The following is a 14,140-nucleotide window of genomic DNA, read 5'->3' as shown; positions in this document are numbered from 1 at the left end:
ACGAGTTAGGAGGGAAGTACCAAATATGCCCTTGGGAGCCTTGAGAAAGTATTAATTGACCTAGGGGTAAAATGGACATTTCACCCCTAGGATAGATATATCCTTTGATAGCTGAAGAAGATAGTGGAAAAACAGAGTATGCCTAAGAGTTCTCCCGTACCTTCTTCTCTTCACCTTTCTTTGTGATTTTTGAACCAATTTTGAGGATTCTAGCTTGGGAAGCAAGCCTTGGGAGTTTGGGAGTGTGTTCCATCATTGAAGAGCGTCATAAGCTGAACTTTGGGTAAGTTTCTAACCATGGATTTCTCTGGTTTGCCTTGTTCTGGTTATGTTTTGCAGCTGAGATTTCTAGGGTGAATTCTTGGTTTTGTTGGGAGTTTTGGCTAGGGTTCCCATGCTTGTGATGTTTGGGGTGTGTTAGGATGTTTTTTGGGTTCATTTGGCATCAAGAATAGGATTTGGAAGCTTGGAAATCGAGTTAGAATCAAAGGAGTTGAAGAAGGTCGGTTCAGGGGAGTTTGGGTCTGGAGGCAGCGCTGTAGCGCCCACCCTAGGGCGCTACAACGCTCCTCAGGAGGCTTTTTGACATATGGGTGGTTCTGAGTATAGCGCTAGGGCGCTAGGGGTTGAGCGCTGTAGCGCTACCCTGTTCCTTCTAAGTCTCGTTTTGAGTGTTTTTAAGGGTTTTTGACTTGGGGTTTCAATCCTTAAGGTCCGGGATCGAATCCACTCACCGTGTGGGCATGTTTCGAGGTCCCGAGAGTGGTGTTTAGGTTAAGACCCTATTTATGTGGATTCCTATTAACGGAGGTTATATTTGGTTGTGACTAGGTAACCGCTAAGGAACTAAAAGATTGATCGTTCTCAGGGGTCGTTCTTATAATAGCTCTCACTCGAACCTGAGGTAAGAAAACAGTGTATGAATACAGTTGCACCCTGTATATGTATATGACATTCATGGTTTGTTATTGAGGCATTTTGGTTGATATATGTGGACATGGATTGCATTTTAAATGCTAGTGAACGCTGATTACTTGTTTATGGCACTGACTAGTCAGGGACCGACCCTAAAGTCGAGAAACATGCATTGAATGGCTCTATGGCATTAATGTTGGACCGACCCTAAGGTCGAAGAACTTATAAGCACTTGCCTGGTCTAAGACCAGATGTTCATAGCCAAGGTATATGACCCCGGTGACTGTTTGTCACATGGCTAAGGGACGCTGTCCATAGTTACGACTCTAGAGTCAGGAGGAAGGTTATGTTGGTGACCAATCACCATGCACCTATCCTGATTAAACTTATGAAAGAACCACTTATCAGTTAAGCCTTGGTGACCCTATCGTCACGTGGCTAGAGGGAGCTGTACCCATCTTTTGTGACTTTGGCTACTGTCACCTATCTGTTATGGACTGATAGTCCTGGATGATTATTATGATCGTTGTTGATATTATGTCATGCTTTATTGTGTTTTCTTGCTGGGCCTTGGCTCATGGGTGCTATGTGGTGCAGGTAAAGGGAAAGAGAAGCTCACCCAACCCTGAGTGGAGAGCTTGGGCGATGTTGTGTACATATTGGGCCGCTTGACCACCACGGTCAGGGAGTTCTCAGAGGGACTAGGGGTTTACCCTATTTTTGCCGCTTAGGTCGGCGGGGATTGTAAATTTGAAACAGTAGCGACCTTTTGTATTATGAACAGCTTGTAAACATTTTGAAAGACTCATGAGCAGTTTATTTACTTAATGAAATGCACCCTTTCCTTTTTACTGGTTTTTCACCTTAGCCTGTTAATAACACTTAGATCACGTTTTTTTTAACCAAAGGACTCGGGTAATGAGTCGAATTTCTGGTTCACTGTTCACCGTAACTGGTCTGGGGTAACCAGGGCGTTACAACTTGGTATCAGAGCAATGCCAAGGTTAAGGCTCCTGTAGACTGGCTGGGTATGTACACGCATCACCGAAGTCAAGCTCGACTCATGGTTTGGTAACTATTTATGTGGTTACATGTATAATTGTTTAAATGTGGTATATATGCTTTACCTGTGCGCATGGGATACTATGTTGAGCCTGTGCCCTGAAATAGTATATCTTCAGCAAATGTGTGCTAATTAGTACTGAGATTGCTGGAACCTGCTTATTAGTATGGTTATTTACAAGTTATTATGTGATACATGCTGAGTGCTGAATGCTATAAACATGTATCTGCTCATATATTGAATGACTGTGGAATGTGATGATTGTCTGTTTGTTCTTGGACCGTAAGGCGGCAAGAGGTTTAGTTATTACTACCTGACTGGCCGTATTGATTATTGTTTCAATAAGGTATCAGTGACAGAATGAACCCAGGGCAGACAGACATGTCAGCTGGCCAGAGTGATCCAGGCCATAATAATAACAGTTAGGGTCAAGAGAATGACCAATCCCAGATTCCACAGCCAGCACCTGCAAACTGGCAACAATTGTTTGAGGAATTGCAGGCAACAGTGTTAAAGCAGGGAGAGGAGCTTCGTCTCCTAAGACAGCAGCAAGTGCCTGTAGTGGCCAGTGTTGCAGAGGCACTCTTATTGCTCTAATATTTTATGAGCTCAATACTTATTGTCACACAAATATCTGCTTCTAACTTAAAATTTTGAAAAATTCCAAGTTACTTAAGCTTTGTCAAACAAGTTAGCTTAATGGCCTTTTTGGACTTCGAAAATTTACAAGTTAGCCTAAAAACAGATATCTTAACTCATGCTCTTATTGCCTATGTTAAATTATATACCAGTATACCCCATGTGCCCCCCAAATGATCGAGGGTCGAAAGATCCTTAGTCACTTGCTACTTGACCGAATCTGTTCGAGCAGTTAATTGCTCGTGAAACACATAGAATATATTGAAAATATTCGAGTAGTTGAACACTGCTTGAATGTATCGACCAGTTGAACACTGTTCGAATAATTAACACACATGCACATTTGTAGCAAGAATCGACCACGCTACGCGTAATCTCTTTTATTACTCGTAAATTAAAACAGGACAATACGTGTCTAATAATGAGTCTTAAACAACAAAAATTGTTCAAAAATAGATGACTGGTCAGCAAATAACCAGCTCATAAACCAAAATTTAAATAACAAGTTAAACAACTTGAAATTAAACTACCACTCTGAAAGCGGTATTTAGAAATAATATATCCACAGACGCTCGCCGTTCCAGTGGCTCCTGATCCTAGCACTCCCACTCGGCATACTTCTCCCTTGCTTCGTTCTTTCCTCAGCCAAGTGTGGACCTCCACATATAGTGTCTAAGGTGAAGTCCACAGGTCCGAGCTGCAAGGGTGGAGATCTCTGTCGTTTGAAACCAGGATTGCTGCTGCCTCCTTCTCTTTGGGATGTCTCTGCCCGGTACTTCCTCAACTTGCTCGATCGGAGAAGAAATTCTATCTTGTCCTTGAGGTGATTGCATTCATTCGTGTCATGGCCATAATATCCATGGAAACGACAAAACTTATTCATATCTCTCTTCCTCATATCTTTCCTGATGGGTGGAGGTTTCTTGTAGGGAACCTCTTCATGACTAGCAATATATATTTCTGCTCGGCTGGCCGAGATGTTGGTTTTTATTGATCAAATCAGAGATTATGCGCAGCGGAACAACAATCAAATTGTTAGATTAATCCCATAAGATTTCTAGATCTACTTCTTCACACTCATATATATATTGAATCAAAGACAAGAATAGAAAAATTACCTCAGGTCCTTCCTTGTTGCTATCTTTTCGTATGGCTGAATCCTTGAGATCTCACACCAAGATCTTCCAAAATGTTCTCAGGCACACAAAGAACGAGTGTGGGCTCGCTATACAAATAATAGGCAATAACTATTTATCATATGTTCTCAACACATGAGATCTGATAAAGTTTGGACCTAGGTTTTGTGAAGAACAATGACCTTTGTTTTTGTCACTGTTCTCTTTTCTCTGAGAGAATCCTAGATATTTTTCTATCCCTGAAAACTTACGTTCTGTGAAAACTGATATCCAATATTTAATAATATCCAATATATTAAAATATTTGTTATTTTAAACAAATTCAAAATAACTGATCAATTATCAGATTTTTGTTTAAATAATAATATTTTAATCATATTAAAATATCTCATTATTTATTTAATATTTAAATAACTAAAATTGTGGAATCAAGAGACTCAGTCCATCTCTTATGCGTGTAGCACAGTGCCTATGCACTGTGCCACACGTGTACCACATGCATGTGTAGGCATGTGATTTTTCCCAATTTTTATTATTATTTAAATACCAAAAATCCCAAAAATAAATTAATTCAAAATTAATTATATTTTTGATAAATCAAATAATTAATTAATTCTTAATTAATTAATTACACATAATTAAACAATAATTATGTTTGATACATAGAAAAATATTTTACTTATCACATAAGTCATTTTTGCCAATTTTTGTATTTGACTTTGACAGTGATTGTTTGAGCCATTTCGGGGACCATGGACCTATAACATTAAGCTCCAATAAATTGAAACTAAATAATTACACTCTTTAATTATAATAGTTAATTTATTAATTTTGATATTACTCCACTATAAATTCAGAATTGCACTCTTTATGTTATAGATATACTTTTACAGAAATCTTTTTCCTAAGTTGTCCATTGATATAACCATCTTACAATAGTTCAACCCTCTAATAAATTAGTTCATAAATTAGAATGAGAGAATTACCATTTAACCTTTCTAATTTACTTCTTATTCCTTAAGTACCATTAATTCACTAGTGAATAATTAATCTATAATCTAATTATAGATTTGAGCTGAAAATCATTCAGTTCCAGAATTAACCCTTAAGGGAACTAATATACGATCCGTTAGGAAAGATTAGATTCCGTATTGTTGATACATGTTCCCAGCCATCCATGATATTAAATCTCCAAAACAAAAGTCATTAGCCTCATTCTTTGAAGAGACCTTAACGAATGAATCAAAAGATTTAATAAACATGAACAGGAGTTCATGAACACTCAGGATTTAGGTTGATCTATAAATGATCATCAGTTATGATATGAATTACAAGTCTTTATTGTTAAATGGTTTTTGGATAAAGACTTTAATTCATATCGGTCCATGTCATATATAATCATATTATATAAGCACCTTTACCGAGATGTCTTACCACATCAATAATCCGAATCTAGATTATTTGTATCATTATGATACTCAGTAAACCGTACTTACAACTCCAATTAAAGAATTCCATAACTTTAATTTGTCGTTGTTGACTATTTTTATTCATTCATGTGATCATAATTCTCTCGTACTAATACAAGATCACATCCTCAATAATGAATATGGAATTTTTATGATATTTACAAAATTATTCAAACAATAATTTAACAATCTAAATATGACAATAATAATAAACCATTGTATTTATTTATTCACAGGAAAAACAAATGTCTTTACATGCTTTTAGGACACACTCCTAACACGAGAGAGTGGTGTAATTAGTGAACTGAGGCTCATACTTGGTTGGCTTTTCATTTGAACTCAACTTTGCTTTCTTTTCCTCATGGTGGTCAGACCCGTTATTTCCATGTTTCTTTCCACCATTATTAGGAGAGTCAGTTGATCTGCCTGGATTGTTTATGCCATTCTCCTCTTTCTCGATTGCATCATCCAATTTCATATACTTGTCTGCTCAGTCAAGAAATTGTTGAAGTGTTGAAATTGGATTTCTATGTATGCTATCCCACAAAGGGCTCTGATAAGTTATCCCAGCGGATATTGCAACCATCTTCCCCTCGTCTCCTACAGCAGTTGCTCTATTGGCTTCTCTCATGAATCTCTGTATATAATTCTTTATAGACTCATCTTTTCCTTGTTTGATATCTGCCAAGTGGTTGGCATAAACGGGTGGAGTCCGGGCAGTGTTGAATTGTCTACAAAACTCCTTCCTGAATGCTTCCCAAGAGGTAATGGAGTTTGGCTTAAACTTCCAATACCATTCCTGGGCAGTATCCGACAATGTAGTCGGGAAAACTCTACACCGATAATCGTCACTTACTCCGAGAAATTCCATCTGGTCCTCGAACTTCCCAACATGTCTGTTGGGATCTGCCTTTTCTGTATATATTGGAAGAATCGGTGCTTTATATTTTGCTGGAGGCTGGGCTGCTCTAATCCGGGCACAAAATGGGATGCCACTCCGGTGGTCTATCGCATCTATCCCGGAAGGTCGTTTTGACAAACCTTGCACTGCAGTTGTTAGCACGTCAAGCTGGGCTTGGATGGCTGGTGTAACTGATGAAGTTCCAAGGTCTTGACCGCCTGGTCGGGCATTATCATCTGGTGCACTGTTGTCAAGTATTTCTACTTGAATGGCAGGGCGGTTTAGATTTTTCCCTTCGACCGGGACGGTCCTCCTCTTGTTGGTGATAACGTCCCTCAGATCCTTTCAGGAAGCATGCTCTCCTGCCCGATCGAACATCGTACTTTTCGATTTTTCAGAGGGCTTACTATGCGGGACTTGCGCTCTCCCACTACGCTGCTGCCCGGGGTGCAGTGGAGCCCTTTCAGTACACCCCGGGCAGTCTTTTCCTCCTTGTTGGTCATTGCCCTCCTTTTCCTTTGACTGGTCGGTGTGATGACTATCAGCCTCATCACGACCATGCCCATCTTTGAATTGTGAAGTCCTCTTATCTCAAGGAGTCTTGGTCTGATCCTGTCTGGGTGGAGTCTTTTTACTGTCTGATCGGTGATTCCCTGATCTAGAAGCTTCTGATCGGTGGCTCTTGGAGGGGGTTCTAGAGTGCTCCCTTTGCGTCGAGGCAGTTCTGGATCGGTCCCCATCATCTTCCCGACCGGGGGGGTTACTCCTACTTCTGTCCGGTCCCCAAGAATTGGCTCTGTCAGTGGTCCTTCGACCAGCATTATTATTTCTTGCTCCCTGGGTGGCTGCTTGTGCTGCGGCTTGAGCGTTGGCTTGGGCCAATTAGGTAGCCGCTTCTAGAGCAAGTGCTGCTTCACGATGTCTCCGGTCGACTTCCTCCTGTCGCTGTCTGAGCTCTTCGCTTCTGGCCTCCATACCGTGTCTTTGCTGCTCTAACACAGCTCTCTACTTGGCCATCTCTTCAGCGAAAGACTCCTGCCGAGCATTGAATTGCATCATCTCCTCTTGGAAAGTGCCTATTGCTTCCTGGAGTTGTTCAACTTCTGAAGTAGTCTCCTCGAGAAACACCCTGGGCTCAGTCTTTGGGTTTTGCGGTCCAGGCTCTTCAGATCTAGCAGGCTTCTTTGACGTGCTTGACTTTTTGGATGCCACATTGGTATTCTTGGGCGCCATTTTGATATGATAGTCGTGTGCTTCTTCTCTTCAGGCTCTCAATGAAAGCACCAAAATGTTGACCACGATTTTGGCCAACGACGAGTAGACGTCAAAACTACAATGAACCTTCAAGAGAATAATACGACACAGATAATTTTATAGTGGTTTAGCCCCAATTTATTGGTAATAGCCTAATCCACTTGGAGTTGTGATATATTTAGCCTACACTTAAGATCAGATGAACTTGAGCCAACTGAGTTTCTTAAGTGCAAGTAGAAAAATATAGAGTTTCTCTCTAGAGAATACAAACTTTATCTCTCTAACCCCTCAGAAAATGCCCCAAGAATGCCCAAGTAACAGTCCCCAAAATCTCAAAACGAGAGAGTTTTCTCAGCCTAAAAAGATCAGATCCCCCAAATGATTTCATGAGCCATTTATTTATAGGCTCATGGATCGTACATAAATATCTCCCTTTCATCGGGTCTTTGGTTCTTCCAACAGACTTTAATTAATAAAATATAAATAAATCTAATATTACAACAATCTGGCTATTATTCCGAGATATCTGAGAGATTCCCGCACAGGTATGACCGATTCTTGTTGATGCCGTTACTGAGATCTTTTGCGTAGCCCTGCTCTGTTTAGTCGGTCCACACCACACCCAGGAGGAAAACTGAAGGGCCAAAGCACTCCACTGGTCAGACAAGCACATAACTGGGCGGACAAGCTCCTGACTGGGCAGGCACCTGACTGGGCGGACAAGCACTTGACTAGGCGGACAACCACCTGACTGGGCGGACAAGCACTTAACTGGTCGGTCATGACACTTCTCTGGTCTAGCATGACACTTGACTAGTCAGTCAAAAATCTTCACCTGTCGGACATAAATTCTATCAGATCGGTCAGATCACTTTATCACAACTCCGAAGAGCCAACACATTTATTGACTATTAATGTGTCATTTACTGACCATGCATTGCCACTTGTCACTCTTGATTGCCACGCCATCGAACTCCAATTTTTGGGGATAACAATATCAGTTTTAAATTAAATAAAAAAATATCATATTCTAAATAAGATATTTATTATTCTCTCTTTATATTAATCCAAACAAGATTAATATCAATTTTAACCTATAGTTTTTCAAAATAAAATCTATATAGTTAAATAATTAACTAATTCACAATTAATCAATTACCCATAATTATCACATAATTATTTCATTGCCTTGAAAAATTAATTCCTTTGCAATTTAGTCATTCTCTCTAGAAATCTTTCTTTTGACATCCTTACCCTTGACAGTGTAGGACAAAGGTGATGTGGGGACCATGGACCTATAATACGAAGCTCCAATAAACCATATTATAAATCAAACTCTTTAATCTAATAATTTTATTTATTAATTCCATGATTACTCCACTATAAATATGGAGTTGCACTCTAAGTATTTATAGAATTATATTTACAGAGTTTTATCTTGTAGTCCATTGATATAATCAATATATGTAGTTCTGTCCTCCATTATTTGTTCCTTAATTAGAGCTGGTCAAAGTTACCATTTTACCCTTCTAATTATCTCTCGATCCTTAAGTACCATTAATTCACTAGAGAATAATTAATCTATAATCTAATTATAGATTTGAGTTCAATAACTATTCAGTTCCAGAATTAACCCTTAAGGGAACCAATATTCGATCCGTTAGGAAAGTATGGATTCCAATATTATAATTCATGTTCCCAGCCATCCATGATATTGAATCTCCAAAACAAAAGTCATTAGCCTCATTATTATAAGAGATCTTAATGAGTGAATCAAAAGATCCAATAAACACAAACAAGAGTTCATGAATACTATGGATTTAGACTGATCTACAAATGATCATCTATTATGATAAGAATTAAATCTTTATGTCAAACGGCAAGTTTATAAAGATAATTAATTCTCATCGTTCTTGTCATATAAAATCTCTATTATGTACAACAACTTTACTAAGATTTCTATCCACATCAGTAATCCAAATCTAGATTACTCGCATCTCGTATGCTTAGCAAACCGTACTAGTAACCATTCATTAAAGATTTCATACTTTAGTATGTTACTGACTATTTTATTCATTATATATGATCTTAATTCTCTCGTACTAATACAAGATCATATTCTCATGAATGAATAGGGAATTTTCTTGATATTATCATATAATTAATTCAAACAATAATTATAACATTAAAATATAATAAAATTGTACTTTTATTTAAAACCAATAAAATGTCTTTACATGCTTTTAGGACATTAATCCTAACGGACCAAACAACTAAAATATGACACAAGGTCTCACTTGCTGACCTAAGGCTATTTGTTGAACCATACTAGTCAAGTGCGCAAGCTGCTGCTCTACTTTTGAGTTAGTCTCATTTACTCCCTTAATTGAACCCTCATGATGAACTCCAAACTGTTGGGAATTGGCTGCCATATGAGAAATTAAACTCCTAGCTACAACAAGAGTCTTGTCCACCCGTGCTCCCCCACTTACTGCATCAATCATGTTCATGTCCAATGGAAATAGTCCTTCATAAAAGTACTGGATCAGGAGTTGTTCACTTATTTGGTGGTGGGGGCAGCTGGCACATAGCCTTTTAAATCTCTCCCAATACTCATATAAAGACTCCCCAGTCTATTGGCGAATGCCACAAATTTCCTTTCTTATGCTACCAACCTTAGATGATGGAAAGTAACTCTCCAAGAACAACGTCTTCATTTCATTCCAGCTATTAATAGTTCCAGGAGGAAGGTAATAGAGTCATTCCTTTGCACCATCCTTCAAAGAAAATGGAAAGGCTCTCAATTTTAATCTGCTCTTGAGTTACTAACGATGGCTTCATACTAGAGCAGACTATGTGAAATTCTGTCAGATGCTTATTTGGGTCCTCTCCTGGTAGCCCATGGAAAAAGGGTGGTAAATGTATGAGGACCAACTTGAGTTCAAAGTTAACCTCCAATGCTGAATATTGAACACATAAAGGTTGATGGTCAAGATTCGGCGCCACCAACTCTTTCAACATCCTTTCCTGAGGCATCCGAGACTCAATTGATGTTTCAAAGTCAGAATCGTCATCAGATGGTAATGATGTTTGTACTGGATTGACTTTACTTGAAGGTTGAAAGAGTGGATTATCAGTAATAGTTATATTGCTTTATGGCTTGTAGTCTTTCTTGAGTATCGTCGTCAGGCATATACACCTGCAATCAAAAGTTTAAACTAGTTAGTATGTAGTTAATTAATAAATAGAGTTACAATAGTCCCCGGTGTTGGTATTTAATGATCAAATCAAAGGCATGCAACATAATATATAGACTCATTTTAATAAATATTACTACCAGCCAGACTCATATACATATATAAATATTAAATCACATACAAAATAGATTAGGGATTACGTCTTGTACCCTATCAGGTGTCCTTGAATCTTTTTGTATAAAATCAACGATCTTCCAATCCAGCAATCTGAAAGTTCACACCTGATCTTCCAGACCAATCCTCAAACACACAAGGACGTGTGTGGGTACATAGGATTCAAAATGTTGATTATGTGACTCTCTAGATGTACTCAACACATGAGATATAGAGAGGCTTGATAGAGAGAAGGTTTAAAATAGTTTTCAGGTTTTGAGAAAACTATCGCTTTTAAGAGAGAGCGAGAAAGTCTATATTTTTATTCTAAAAAATAATAATAATAAAGCTTATTCTAAAAGTCACGTATTATCAGACTTATATAAAGATATTTAATCTAATTAAATAATCTTTATTTTATAAAAAATATAATTCAAATTAAAAATAATCAGATATTTATATTTAATTATTTATTTAAATCATATATAAAAAGAATAATTAAATAACTGATTAAACAAAATTATTTGAAATTCAAAATTCCAATCTCAAGGATAAAAATCATTGAGTTAGGCACCACACACTGTGCTGCACAGTGTGTGTCACCCAACCTAATTAAGTTTTCCCTCATTTTCTCATTTGTTTTGTTTAATCAATCTTTAAGATAATATATTTATCCCAACATAAATATCTTAAAATATCACTTTTAAATTAAATAAATAAATATCATATTGTAAATAAGATATTTATTATTCTCTCTCTTCATATTAATCCAAACAAGATTAATATTAATTTTAAACTATAGTTTTTCAAAATAAACACTATATAGTTAAATAATTAATTAATTCATAATTAATCAATTACCCATAATTATCACATAATTATTTCCTTGCCTTAGAAAATTAATTCATTTGCAATTTAGTCCTTTCACTTTACAAATCTTTCTTTTGACATCCTTACCCTTGACTGTGTAGGACAGAGGTGATTTGGGGACCATGGACCTATAATACGAAGCTCCAATAAACCATATTATTAATTAAACTCTTTAATCTAATAATATTATTTATTAATTCCATGATTACTCCACTATAAATATGGAATTGCACTCTAAGTATTTATAGAATTATATTTATAGAGTTTTCTCTTGTAGTCCATTGATATAATCAATATATGTAGTTCTGTCCTCCATTATTGGTTCGTTAATTAGAGCTGGTCAAAATATCCGTTTTACCATTATAATTACCTCTTGATCCTTAAGTACCATTAATTCACTATCGAATAATTAATCTACAATCTAATTATAGTTTTGAGCTCAACAACTATTCAGTTCCAGAATTAACCCTTAAGGGAACCAATATTCGATTCGTTAGGAAAGCATGAATTCAATTATTATAATTCATGTTTCCAGCCATTTATGATATTGAATCTCCAAAACAAAAATTATTAGCCTCATTATTCTAAGAGACCTTAATGAGTGAATCCAAATATCCAATAACATAAACATGAGTTCATGAATACTCAAGATTTAGACTGGTCTACAAATGATCATCAATTATGATAAGAATTAAATCTTTACGTCAAACATCAACTTTATAAAGATAATTAATTCTCATCGGTCCTGTCATATATGATCTCTATTATATACAACACTGTTACTAAGATGTCTCCACATCAGTAATTCGAATCTAGATTACTCGCATCTCGTATGCTTAACAAACTGTACTAGTAAGCATTCATTAAAGATTCCATACTTTAATATGTTACTGACTATTTTATTCATTATTTATGATCTTAATTCTCTCGTACTAATACAAGATCATATTCTCATGAATGGATAAGGAATTTTCTTGATATTATTATATAATTAATTCAAACAATAATTATAACATTCAAATATAATAAAATTGTACCTTTATTTAAAAACAATAAAATTTCTTTACATGCTTTTGGGCATCAATCCTAATACCCGGCAACGACGCCAAAAATTGGACGTGTGTCATATGCCGTGTCAAATTTAATTGTGTATTTTAATCACTTATACCAGTCACTTCAGTATAACGGTAAATAAGGATCGAACCTACGAGGACTATGATTTTAATTATTATTCAAAATAAGAAATAAACAAAAATTAACTAGGGGATTTGATTTTAAAGATTAATAACATAAAATAAAATAACAATTAAAAAAGTAAAGATTAAAGATTAACGATTCAAGAACTAAGGAAACTGCGATTTTAAAGAAATAGTCAAGAGTTACTCTCCACCTTCGACAATCAATCTATCAACAAAGATAAATAATATTCCCTTATTCCAAATCAAACTATTAACCCCAAAGATAACACTTAAACACTCAGTTATCCTAGTTTCCCTATTATAAATAATTAAACCTAAGCGCTCTTAACTAATCATTTTTACCAAGAAATAAACCCATTAAGCATGCGATCTATTTAACCTAGCAAAAGCATTACACTCTATGGAAACAGGTTAATCTAGGAAACAAATTCATTAAGCATGCAATTCATTTAACCTAGGTTCTATTTTTCATCACAATCAAGATACCCGTCACAATACCCTAATTGTAATTTATCACTCTACTTAGAATTCTAAACCATTAGGTGAATAGCAATCCTAAGATGATAGTAGAATAATGCATAACCCTAATTAGCGGTCGTCTAAACAAGATTTTACAAGATCCATGACGTTCAAATAGAAAAAATAGAAGCAATTTAATATAAGGGAATAGAAAGAATAAGATTTATCAATGCATTCAAGATCTCATGTTTAGGGTTTTGAAATAACCCTCAACTACAAAGAAAACTACTCTATAATCACATTCATATTCACAAACATAAATATTCAATGACAATAAATAATTTTTTAGAAGAAAAAAAAAATAGACTGAAGAATATAGATGATGATGTCTTTTCTTCTCTTCTATTTCTCTAGCTTATAAAATTCACAATCCAAAGGTGTTCTAAAAGTTAACCCTAATCCCTTTTATAGCCCCTTAAATATTACATTTAAAAATAAAAAATTTAAGAAAATTTAATTGCTGGCCGCGACCATTGATTCTTGATGGCTGTAGCCACAAGAGCTTTTTTGGGCAAGTATCGAGTGCCGGCTGCGGCCAGGAGTTTTTGGTGGTCATGGCCATTACTCTCTATCTCCCAGGCTGTGACCTGGAATAAGGCTAGTCGCGACCACATTCCTTTTCAGCACGCATCCTTTTTTATTTGAAATCTTTGACTTTATGCTCGAACCTCGGGTTTGGGAACTTCTAAAACACTTCAAATCTGTCCCAAATTTCATTTTCTCGAGTACTATTGTCTCTCGTCAATTCCTAACCAAAAAAATACATCAAATTCATCAATAATGCCTTGTAAAAAAATTTTATGGCTTAAACATCAAAGACTCGTC

The 14,140-nt window shown here is 36.2% G+C and overlaps 1 non-coding gene across 1 annotated transcript; it reads left to right on the top strand.

Annotated features, from left to right (window-relative positions):
- Nucleotides 1-9,939: 9,939 nt before the first annotated feature.
- On the top strand, nt 9,940-10,046 carry LOC133820170 (small nucleolar RNA R71). The gene has a single exon (XR_009886599.1). It is a non-coding gene; the product is annotated as a small nucleolar RNA R71 (small nucleolar RNA).
- Nucleotides 10,047-14,140: the final 4,094 nt, after the last annotated feature.

Source organism: Humulus lupulus, chromosome 2 (assembly GCF_963169125.1).
Source record: "Humulus lupulus chromosome 2, drHumLupu1.1, whole genome shotgun sequence".
Lineage (NCBI taxonomy): Eukaryota > Viridiplantae > Streptophyta > Magnoliopsida > Rosales > Cannabaceae > Humulus > Humulus lupulus.
This window is presented reverse-complemented; position numbering and strand designations above follow the sequence as displayed.